This window comes from Ctenocephalides felis, unplaced genomic scaffold (assembly GCF_003426905.1).
Source record: "Ctenocephalides felis isolate EL2017-DRISC unplaced genomic scaffold, ASM342690v1 CF-g0.4_SCAFFOLD_01170, whole genome shotgun sequence".
Classification (NCBI taxonomy): Eukaryota; Metazoa; Arthropoda; class Insecta; order Siphonaptera; family Pulicidae; genus Ctenocephalides; species Ctenocephalides felis.
Genome location: NW_020537324.1, coordinates 51,750,383 through 51,762,701, shown reverse-complemented (window position 1 = coordinate 51,762,701; position 12,319 = coordinate 51,750,383). Strand labels below are relative to the sequence as shown.

The 12,319-nt window shown below is 31.4% G+C and overlaps 2 non-coding genes across 2 annotated transcripts; both read left to right on the top strand.

Moving 5' to 3' along the window:
- Positions 1-4,991: 4,991 nt before the first annotated feature.
- On the top strand, positions 4,992-5,064 carry Trnav-aac. The gene has a single exon. It is a non-coding gene; the product is annotated as a tRNA-Val (tRNA).
- A 131-nt stretch (positions 5,065-5,195) lies between these two features.
- On the top strand, positions 5,196-5,268 carry Trnav-aac. The gene has a single exon. It is a non-coding gene; the product is annotated as a tRNA-Val (tRNA).
- The last annotated feature ends 7,051 nt before the right edge of the window (positions 5,269-12,319 follow it).

Genomic DNA, 12,319 nt, shown 5'->3' with positions numbered 1-12,319 from the left:
GCCAAAATGTTCAGAAGCCTCTGAAACGTAAAGATATATAAAAAATTTCATTTTCGATTTTTTTGCGATTACTATAACTTGCCCTACGGGAAGTTAATAAATTTGCAATTTAGAAAAAGTCGTCATGCGTAATGTTCACTAGGTCTTCTAACCTCGAATTTTTATAATATTGTTTGTTGAAATAAATATTTTATGTATACACATCACGTATTAATATTTTACTATAGTTATGTTAGTTAATATGTTAAATAACATTATTGATTACTATATTTCTAACTGACATTCTACACTGAAACTTCTTCATACTATCCGGGTATCCTGCCTCTACGACGTCTTGGTCCTGCCGTATGGTCTACGCTCTACGCAACGTCCCTGGCCCAATTAACTTATCTAAAAAGGTACAAAAGACTGCTCGAGTGTGGTTCTGAAAATCCGATTTGATCATTAGTATGATATACTCTATTAAGTCCCCCTTATGAAGATAATCCTCGGCATTTTTATCAAGTGATCTACTTACAAATATTAATTGATGTGATTATATCTTAAAATTTGATTCAACTATTGATACGTACTATATACGTTTAAATGCAAACTTTTGAAATTTTTTGTTTAATAAATAAATGTTTTGTAACAATCTATTATTTATGAAAATTATAATATCATACAATTTTTAGAATAATTTGAAAATGAAAAAAAAAATCTTGTAACAATTTTGATTTGTACTAGATGTTTTGAATAAATAAAATAGTTTCACAGAACACATATGACGCTTAAGAAAGAAAATTAAAATTAAGAAAAAAGTTCAAATTTACAAGTATTTAGCTAATTATGCAAAAGAGTTATTCAATGAAATGAACAAAAAATATTGTTTATCGGTTTATGGAATTGACAATTAGTGATTCTATTATACTTTCTTCTATATTTCGAATTCTATATTGACAGAAAGATATTTATATATCGTAAAACAAATCAAGTATATCAAAATTATATTAATTTTTAATATATTTATCGTTTAATATTTATATTTTAATCACAAAAATTCACTTGTAAGCGTATATAATTTATCATCTTATTGCAAATATCAAATGTAAAGATAAAGAATTATCAACTATGTACTTTATAAACTCAACTAGTAAATTCAATAACGTAAAATTATCTGAATATAAGAAAAATCTATAATATCAGATATCTCCACGCAATAATAACAAGCGTATTTCACGCTCTATTGCGCCCATATTATCTCTAGAGTTATTAACTAAGAAATTAACAGCATGATCTCAACTTATCAAAACTTTAATTACTTTTTTTCATTTTTTTATAATCTTTGTTTAATTATCATTATAGTACTGCTAGTAAAATCTACTGATATTTTGCATAACTTAATGTAATGAAACAAAAACTTGAAATTTGAGAGAAGTTGATTTGTCTTTACTTTTATGACTTGGTAAATTTTAGTTTTTGACATTTGAACGTATATTTATTGTATATTAAATGTATGTATGAAGTGTTGTGCGATTCTAGGGCAATATATATTAGAATTGCTTTGATCATGGTCAATTATTTTAATCATTCAAATCGGATGCTCAGTTCTCTCAAAAAATCGATTTCTATTTTCAGCATTCTTTTCTTCGTATCTCCGAAACAGTTGGACCTGCCTTCGCCAAAACTAATCAGCACATCTCCATATAAATAGAATTCGAATGTTTCTTGAACCACTCAAATCGGTTGATCCGTGCGCCCGAAAAACGTGGACGAAAAATTGTATCTATACATACATACATACACACACATCAATTTTTTCTGAGGTATGCCAAAATGTTCAGAAACCTTCAAAACGTGAAGAAATATAAGAATGTTCAATTTCGATTTTTGGACGATTACAATAACTTACCCTACGGGAAGTTAATAAAATTCTGCATTATGCAGTTTGTGACAATTCACAAAATAAACATTCAAGTTATATTAGAAACCGATAATGACAATATAAAGTATAAACTTTCCAATTCAGATGTAAATTTTAATTGCTACAAAGATGTCTGAAATAAATACGAAAAATCCATTCTCACGTACAACTTGCGAATCCACCTTGTTTAAAGTTTGAATATTTATTTGACTCGTAGCATATTACATTTTCTCTCGCACGAAGCTCGCGTTTCGAGCAAAAATACAAATGGGCGCATTCTAATAACACCGAGAAAAGGAATAATTTTCACGACGCACGCATACTAATTGCGCGATTGACGGCGTCCGACCTCCTGACCTGGAGTGCCATGTATTCCGCTCGCCTCTTAGAGAATGTAATAACGGCGTGCCGCGTAGAACTACAAGTTAGGTACACATAGTAGGTGAAATACGGAAAACTACTAGTTTACCCTACGGGTTGACAAATTTATCTACTACGGTATTACGACGGAAAAGTTACAAGTACCCGTTAATGTGTAAATGATGTACTATATGTGGAGCGCTGATTAGTATAGACCAGTGATTCCCAAACTTATTTCACCTACCGCCCCCTTGCCAGAAAAAATGTTACTCAGCGCCCCCCTTACAAACTTTCCGAAGGAGAAGTTTGTTTTCATCAAAAAATCCGCTAATTTTATGTTTTCTCGACGTTTCAAGCCATTCTGAATAGAATGAGACCAACATTTGGAAAAAGTATGTGTGTGTGTGCGTGAACAGATTTTTTGCCGTAAATCGACGTTTTGTCAAAAACGACTGGACCGATTTCAAAAATCTAAAAGCCATTCGATGTATCTCGATGAGGACTATTGTTTGTCAGTTTTGTGCGACGATCGGCCAAGCGGCTTCTTTATAAATAGCATAAAAGTGAAAAAAATTTCGTCCACGTTTTAGCCCGCAATTCTGAATCTATTTTGAAAATTCAAAAACCGTTCGAAAGATATTAGTTGGGAATCGACCTGATTAGTTCTTGGTAATGATCGGCCGGGCCGTTTTCTTGTAATAAAGTGTTTTTATTAATTTAAGTAGTAGTAATTAATAAGTAGTAGTAATTTTTTAGACAATTTATATTTTTTGACGGTAGATACCAGTCTTATAGATCATACTAAAATATTACGGTCCTACAACAAGTCGTTAAATTTTGAAAATTCGTCAAAGTTTGCAAAAATTAGTATCGTTTTTATGGCGTTTGTCAAAATTAGAATTTTCAATGATGTTTGCTTAAAAGCGCATAAACCGATTTTAAAAATTTAACACTTTCCACTCGGGAGTCGGACTGCTAGTCGGTACGCTGCGCTCGGAATATTATTGTGCTCTACATATCTCTCAACTCGGATTTTTTTTTGTATCGGATTTCTTCAAAATGTGGTAATATTGGTTTTAAATATAGGTATTATGATAAAAAAATAGAAAAATTTTACAAATTAATAAAAAATGCGCTTAAAACCATGCTATATTGTTTAAAAAATAATTTCTTCTATTATAATATCTATTATAAAGGCTTACAAAATAATAAATCCTGATAGACAAGGAAACAAAAATTAAATTTAATATGTTACCAAAATTATTACCATTATAATAAATATATAATATATATAAAATAACATCTCCAGTAAAATTTATATCTAAAAAAATTATGGGGTTCATGAGCTAATAAATTAATAAAATTCATAAAATTAATAAATTAATGAATAAATTAATGTAATAGTGAATTAATTTCGAAAGAATGAAAAAAAAATTAAATATTTTAAGTTTGCGACGAGACGATTTGCCGCCGGAGCGGCGGCATCCGAGCGGAACGGTTAAACGTACCATGCCGCCGGAGCGGCGACATCCGTGCGCAACGGTAAAATGACTATGCCGCCGAGCCCGGCCAATCGATGTATTTCGATTATAATTTTAATGTGAGGGAAAAGGAATGACGGGGGTGCGCTCGTACTTACGGTAAATTTGTTCGCAAAACGTCATAAAGGGAGTCGCGTTAAAACTCAAGCAATAGCGGATTTAGACTCGGAAATTAATACAATATCAAAATCGCTATTCCAAAAATTACGCGTTAAATCTCAATCCAGGAGCCTTAAGCTCCACGGTGTTGTTGAAATTTCAACGTTGAAATTTTAGGTAACGAAAGAATTATACTAGGCCCCGATAAATCTATTTTACAAAACGCGGGTGGACAGTTACGGGTAGATATCAAAGAAATATAATCAATAGCACGACAAATAATCCGCCAACCTTACAGATTGTCTTACAAAAAATCTCAGAATCCCTTACAAAATTTGGTAAAGTTACACGCTTTGAAAAGTTATATAAATTATCGACATACAAAGAAACATATGAACCATTCTTTCATTAAACCTTTTGCGAAACAAGAATTGCAGTGCATAGTTTTAAAACTGATTTACTTACTAATACACCTATGCAAATATGTTTGATTAACTTCAATTAAAATATTATCTTTATATAATTCAGTGTTTTTTAATATAATTCAATTTTAATCATTTGTGTATATATAATATTAATATTATAATATTTTTTTAGTTTTGTGCTTTAAACGCCCCTTACAACTAAGCATCGCCCCCTAAATACACCAAAGCCCATCACCGCCCCCTAGAATCGCCGCAGCGCCCCCAAGGGGGCGCTGGCGCCCACTTTGGGGATCACTGATCTAATGCAATCCTCTATATTTATTCAAATCCAATGAAGGCTTTTGGTGGTTTATTGACTGTCGGTGCAATCTCACGATGAATCATACATCAAAGTCTTCAATATTTATTCTAAGCTTTTATTGAATATTAGCGATGCGTGCTGCAAATGCGTTTTATTTTTGCAGGTTCCGTGGTGTAGTGGTTATCACATCTGCTTAACACGCAGAAATCCTCTATGTTCATTCAAATCCAATGAAGGCTTTTAGTGGTTTATTGACTGTCGGTGCAATCTCACGATGAATCATACATCGAAATCTTCAATATTTATTCTGAGCGTTTATTAAATATTGGCCATGCGTGCTACAAATGCGTTTTATTTGTGTAGGTTTCGTGGTGTAGTGGTTATCACATCTGCTTAACACGCAGAAGGCCGCCGGTTCGATCCCGGCCGGAATCATGTAATGAAATCCTCTATATTTATTCAAATCCAATAAAGGCTTTTGGTGCTTTATTGATTGTCGGTGCAATCTCATGATGAATCTTACATCGATGTCCTCAATATTGCTGCAAATGCGTTTTATTTTTGTAGGTTTCGTGTTGTAGTGGTTATCACATCTGCTTAACACGCAGAACGCCGCCGATTCGATCCCGGCCGGAATCATCTAATGAAATCCTATATATTTATTCAAAGCCAATAAAGGGTTTTGGTGGTTTATTAATTGTCTTTGCAATACCATGATAAATTATATTTCTGCGTAACACGCAGAATGCCGCCGGTTCGATCCCGGTCGGAATCATGTAATGTAATACTCTTTATTTATTCAAAACCAATAAAGGCGTTTGGTGGTTTATTGACTGTCGGTGCAATCCCACGATGAATCATATATCGAAGTAACCAATATTTATTTTAAACTTTTATTAAATATTGGCGATGCGTGCTGCAAATGCGTTTTATTTTTGTAGGTTCCGTGGTGTAGTGGTTGTCACATCTGCTTAACACGCAGAAGGGCGCCGATCCCGGCCGGAATCATCTAATGTAATCCTCTATTTTTATTCAAAACGAAATCTCAATCCAGGAGCCTAACGGTCGGGTTTTTTTTCGTGAAAAGTGATCTAAAAGAGCAGGTTTTTTTATTGCGGATTTTAAAAGTTTAATTGATGTAATATGTGTTTCTGATAACATTTTCTTTTTATTTAATTTATTTTTGTTTAAAATTAACAATAAATATTATAATACCGATGACCGCTTTGACGGTTTTTGGACTACCTTTATGCTCTACGGTTTTGGACTATCTTTATGCTCCACGGTGTTGTTGGAATTTCAACGTTGAAATTTTAGGTAACGAAAGAATTATACTAGGCCCCGATAAATCTATTTTACAAAACGCGGGTGGACAGTTACGGGTAGATATCAAAGAAATATAATCAATAGCACGACAAATAATCCGCCAACCTTACAGATTCTCTTACAAAAAATCTCAGAATCCCTTACAAAATTTGGTAAAGTTACACGCTTTGAAAAGTTATATAAATTATCGACATACAAAGAAACATATGAACCATTCTTTTCATTAAACCTTTTGCGAAACAAGAATTGCAGTGCATAGTTTTAAAACTGATTTACTTACTAATACACCTATGCAAATATGTTTGATTAACTTCAATTAAAATATTATCTTTATATAATTCAGTGTTTTTTAATATAATTCAATTTTAATCATTTGTGTATATATAATATTAATATTATAATATTTTTTTAGTTTTGTGCTTTAAACGCCCCTTACAACTAAGCATCGCCCCCTAAATACACCAAAGCCCATCACCGCCCCCTAGAATCGCCGCAGCGCCCCCAAGGGGGCGCTGGCGCCCACTTTGGGGATCACTGGTATAGACAAACAAAGACCTTTGATATGATTATTAACTTTCCGTAGGGTAAGTTATTGTAATTGTTCAAAAATCGAAATGGAAAATTTTTACATTTCTTCACGTCTTGTAGGTTTCTGAACATTTTGGCATACCTCAGAAAAATTGGATGCGTCTATGTGTATGTATGTATGGATACTATTCTTCGTGTACGTTTTCGGGCGCACGGATCATCCGATTTCAATGGCTTAAAAAACATTCGGTTTCTATTGATAGGGAAATATGCTGATCAATTTTTGGCAAAGGCAGGTCCAGCCGTTTCGGAGGTACGGAGCAGAGAGTGCAGAAAATAGAATTCGAGTTTTTGAGAGAACAGAGCATCTGATTTGAATGATCTGAAAAACATTCAATTTGTTTTGACGGGGATAAGTGGTAATTAGATTTTGGCAGGTCCAGCCGTTTCGGAGATACCGAGCTAAATGTGCAAAAAATTGCAATTTTTGAGAGAATTAAGCATCCGATTTGAATGATTCAAAAAACTTTGTTTTGACAAAATAATTGATTTTGGAAAAAATAGTTTCAAATTTTTTTTTTCAAAAAAAAATGACATTTTTTTGTATATCAAAAATATTCCAGATTTTAATTTTAATTCTGACTAAAGTTCTAATATACTTTAAAAAAATAATTTCGACTTTGCAATTCAGTTTATATAATTCTTATAAATATTAGACAATGTTACAATATTTATAATAATCTAATTGAAAACATTTCATATTTCTCGAACTTTTCGTTCCAGATATTTGCTTTAAGGCCGTACACCACTAGTTTTATATTACTTTTACTCTAAACACAACTGACTTAAATGTAAACTGAACTTATTTTCTATAATTAACTGAACAGTTTATTTATTATTTTAAGGCTTTATAAACTATTCTTAAATAGAGCGACTTAATGTTTAAAATAACATACATTTTATTTCCTTATTAACATTCCTTAGGGTAAGTTATAGTATTCGCAAAAGAATCTAAAATGGAAATTTTTGCATATCTTTACTTTTCAAAGGATTATGAACACTTTCGCAAACCTTAGAAAAAAATTATGTATGTGTGTGTATGTATTTAAAAATATTTTATAAATTATACGTCATGTATGGTTGGATACAATTTTTTGTCCACGATTTCGGAAGCACGGATCGACCGATTTGAATGATTCAAAAAACATTCGATTCATATTGATGAGAGACGTGCTGATTAGTTTTAGGCAAAGACAGGTTTAGCCGTTTCGAAGATACGTGTCAAAAAGTACCAAAAACGGTAATTCAGTTTTTGAGAGAACGAAGCACATGATTTGAATGGTTCAAGAAACATTTTGCTGGTATGGACGTGGTGATGAATTTATTACATTTTTGGTAAGGCAGGTCTAGCGGTTAGGAAAATATTGAGGAAAAAGTAAAAAGAAAAAGATATTTTGCGGTCAAAAATGATCATGATACATATGCACCTCAGTACATCAAATTACCAGATATTTGATTGTTTTTAAAATGAACATTAATTTTATTATAATTGTATTGTGTTCCGTACCAAGAAATAATTTTTAAAGTTCACTTATGCAGTTCAAGCAAATTTCAACATTTTCAGAAAATATTATATAAATTATAAGTTTTATACTTGAAATATAAATTTTAAATTCACAATTCAGTTCAGAAATGTAAATATTTCGAATGAGTTATTCTAATTGATATTAAGTATTAGCCAATATTTATTCATTTTGATTTTTCTCCTTCGAATATTTAACTCTGGTACGGGAAGTTCTAGAAATTTGCCTTAAGGCACGATGCTATACATCACTAGTTTAGGACGTTAACAATAGACGACTTAGTGTCTGATGCAGTTTGCATGTGGTTTTGATAAATGTCAAAACTTCGATGGACGTGTGTGTGACTAACGAGAGTAAACTACAATGTAATACAATGTCAGGGATGAATAATCAAATATATTGCGTAGTTTATCTGTTGGTTATCTAATAATGGATACTGTTGATAATAATAAATACGATCGATTGACGTATTATATAACCATATACGTATATGTATATGTATACACATGTATATAAATGAATGAGTTTTATTCATTCATTTGTTCGCTAAATTACGTCTAAAAACATTTTTAAAATTTTTGAAAATTTTTCCATGCTATTTCCATACAAAACTTTGATTGAATTGCGCTCTATCTAAACGTTAATATTAAGAGCTAAAACTTTAAGAGAATTGTTTTTTATCTATTTCGAACCATTTGAGCCCCTGGGAGCAAGGAAATTCGAAAATGACCATTTTAAGGACCACCCTAATATATATTAGAAATTTCTTCCCGTTGTCATCGTTTTTCACGTTGTCGTTTTGCCGGCTACCAAGTGCCGTCGTTTCTGTACGCGGCGAGAAATTCATCTCTAGTGGTTCCACTCGCGGGCGACGCCGATACACCCGCCTGGCTATATATATACGCTACGGCTGACTGCGCTACGTGAGGTGCATGCTGACGGCCGTCAACATGCCGCTGGCACTTTATGATACGACAGCCCGGCCGCGACACGTTTGCAATGACTAAGATTTGTTACTGATCGACAATTAGATCCTGGCCAACAATGTAATTGACCACTAGTAATCATATATGCATTTAATCATTCCGCAGCAGAAGATTCGATCAGTGATTTTACGAGTCCTATTTTACACTGCCTGTGTGGTAAAAAAGTAACAACAACCAAGTGACAAATTTTCGAAAATAAGTAAATTATACATATTTCTACAATAAATAGTATACCGGAAAATTTACTGAACGTACTTAGATAGTTGTTTGTTTGTTTGGTATGTGTTATTTGTTTCGATGTAGTTGGTTTGGTTTTCGCAATATAATTCAATACTAGTGGGGCGCATGGCATCGTGCTTTAGGGCAAATTGCTGAAACTTTCCGTACCAAAAATTATTCATTTTTTAAAAGACTAACATTTTTGAAAAAAAAAATTCTCTCAAAAATTAGATTTCTGAGAAACTATAAATTTTCAACAAAAAAATACTTTTTGAAGAAAAGTGTATTTTGAAATATTTTGGAAATTCTGAATTATTTTTCAAAGCAATCGCACTGCTTTAACTGCATAGAGACGAAATAAGGAAGCGCGTAAGCGCCGCGCCGCCGTCTAACGGATAAGCATTGGTACGGAACCCATAGGAATGTGAACAAAATTTATACTTATTGTTAAAATCTCTATAAAATATCTGATAATTTGATGTGCATATGACTAATGATCAGTTTTGACCGCCAGATGGCATTTTTTTTGTTACTTTTTTTACTAGATCTCCGAAACCGCTAGACCTGCCTACATGAAAATTTGATCAGTTCTTCATCTTGTGAATACAAGTAAAAAATTTTTTGAATTATTAAAATCGGACGCTCCGTTCCTATAAACACTAAGTTACCATTTTGACACTTTTTGCCCCATATCTTCGGAACGGCTAGACCTGCCTTCGCCAAAAACTAATCAGCACGTCTCCTTATCAATACGAATCGATTTTTTTTTAATTTTAATTTTCGATTTTTTTGCGATTACTGTAACTTACCCTACGAGAAATTAATAATTGCTTATAGTCAAATTGGACGATGACATCACCTCCAAAACCAACTGAATAAACATATTCACATGTTATAACAGATTTTTCTTTGATTTAAAATTGATTAAAATTGGATTTGTTGAGTAGGATTTGAATAAGAATAAGAAGTAAAATAGAAATTACAGAATTCCAATAGCTGAGTTGTATTAGGAATAAGAAGAAGAAAATATTAGAAATCGCTGAGATTAAAAGAAGTATGAAGAAAAAAAAATAGGCGTCGAATAGAAATAAAAAATATAAATTTGCAATAAAAAAGCAAGAACAAAAGAGAGAGAATGAAGAAGTCAATTTGAAAACAATAATTGAAATAAATTGAGGAAGAAAAAATTAAGTAGAGTGATGTAAAAAATAGTAAAGAATATAAATAATTAAAAATGTTGTTATAAGTGGCTAAATGCTCAAAGTAAGCGAGGCCAAATAAAATTTAAAAAAAATACCTAAAAAAAATGTACATGATGATATTTGCAGGACGGTTAACATATCTAATAAAAAATATTCTAATACCGTTTCAGATCCTATTGAAAAATCTTTATTAGTACTTATCCTTGTAACATAAAGCCACTGGCTCCCCTATATGTTTTATTTTTTATGTAGTCCAAATGTTTAATTTTTAGAGCATAAGCAAAAGTGATGAATACAGGTTGAATTGTATTGATCAGTTGTAATTATCGTAATTGATTTAAAATATTTAGCATTTTCAGCTATCAATATATCAGTATCAATGTATAAAATATATCCTTTCAAAATAACTGAATCACTTGATAATACTTTAGTACAACATTCCGACTATTTGTTCACGTTTGTACACATTTATTTATGAATGAAAATATCGAGTTTTACTGTTATTTTTTACTATTTTTTGACGGTGCTCAAACTCAACATCAATACTTGTTTATCAAAAGTTATAGGCTTAAAATTACTAAACTTCAAATGCGCGCAAACACGAATATTTCTTTATTTATGATAAGAGGATTATAATAAGCTATTCCTGAACAAGAACGTTTTTCTAAGCAGGATATTTCAGATATGGAACACGGTACATGTATTGACCCGAGGCTTTGCAATATAAAACAAAGTAGTGATCACGCATTTATGTTTCCGGTATTTACAAAATTTGTTTTTATTACATTCATGAACTAATTATTCAAAGTTATAAGCCTTAATAATTGCGTCATGTGCAGTAATAAGGTAGAGGAAGGTAATAAAATTTGTAATACTATTTTTATAGAATTAGAGCCAGATTAAAATATAGGGAATATAAATAAATGCGATTTGCTTATTTTTAATTTATCATTTTTATCATGACCATTAAAATCAAATATGATTAATATTGCTCATCGTATAAATCAAAATACCCAGCAATAAAAATTAGAGCGCAAAAATTTATCTATGTATAAGTTGGTTGATCATAGACTATAACCAGGTTATTTATCGAGTTAATCATCGTCACTTCTTAACTATTCTTCTTTCAACATTTTTTATTATTTTTTAACTAAATTAGCTCGTGCAATGCTGTTATTACTAGCAATGGATAATTTGTGATATTTTTATAAGCAAATGATTTGCTTAGCAAAATAGCTGTAGAGTATATCTAAATCACAATCTAGTATTGAAAATAATGATTTCTAGGCAATAATTAAATTTTTACTACAAATGTATATATTTCACTTCCCGTAGTGTGTTCAATCAATAGCAAAAAATCGAAAATGGAATTTTTTGCATATCTTTACTTTCCAAAAGTTTCTGAACATTTAGGCATATCTTAGAAAATAAATGGATATAAGTGTGTGTGTTTGCATATAAATATGTGTGTGTAGTAGGTATGTATGTGCGGATACAAATTATCACGCAAAAAATGACATTCATTTTTTTTTATTTTGCTCAATCATCTGTCCATATTAGATATAAAATCAATTGTTTTCTGAACAAAACATACAAACGAATAAAATCTAAGATCTGCATCCAGTGATGTTGTTTTCTCCCAGTGGTCAGGATTGCAAATATATGACATTAGAAATATGTTGTAATTCTGGGATAATATAATTATATCAAAAAAAAATATACTTGTAGTTTTTAACTGCTTTCAGTGAATTAATGAATGTACAAATATTTTCAATTATTATAAAGTTATACAGTCTGGCAGTTCTTGTGCGATCCAATGAAGTCAGAGATTCTAAAGTTAAAACAT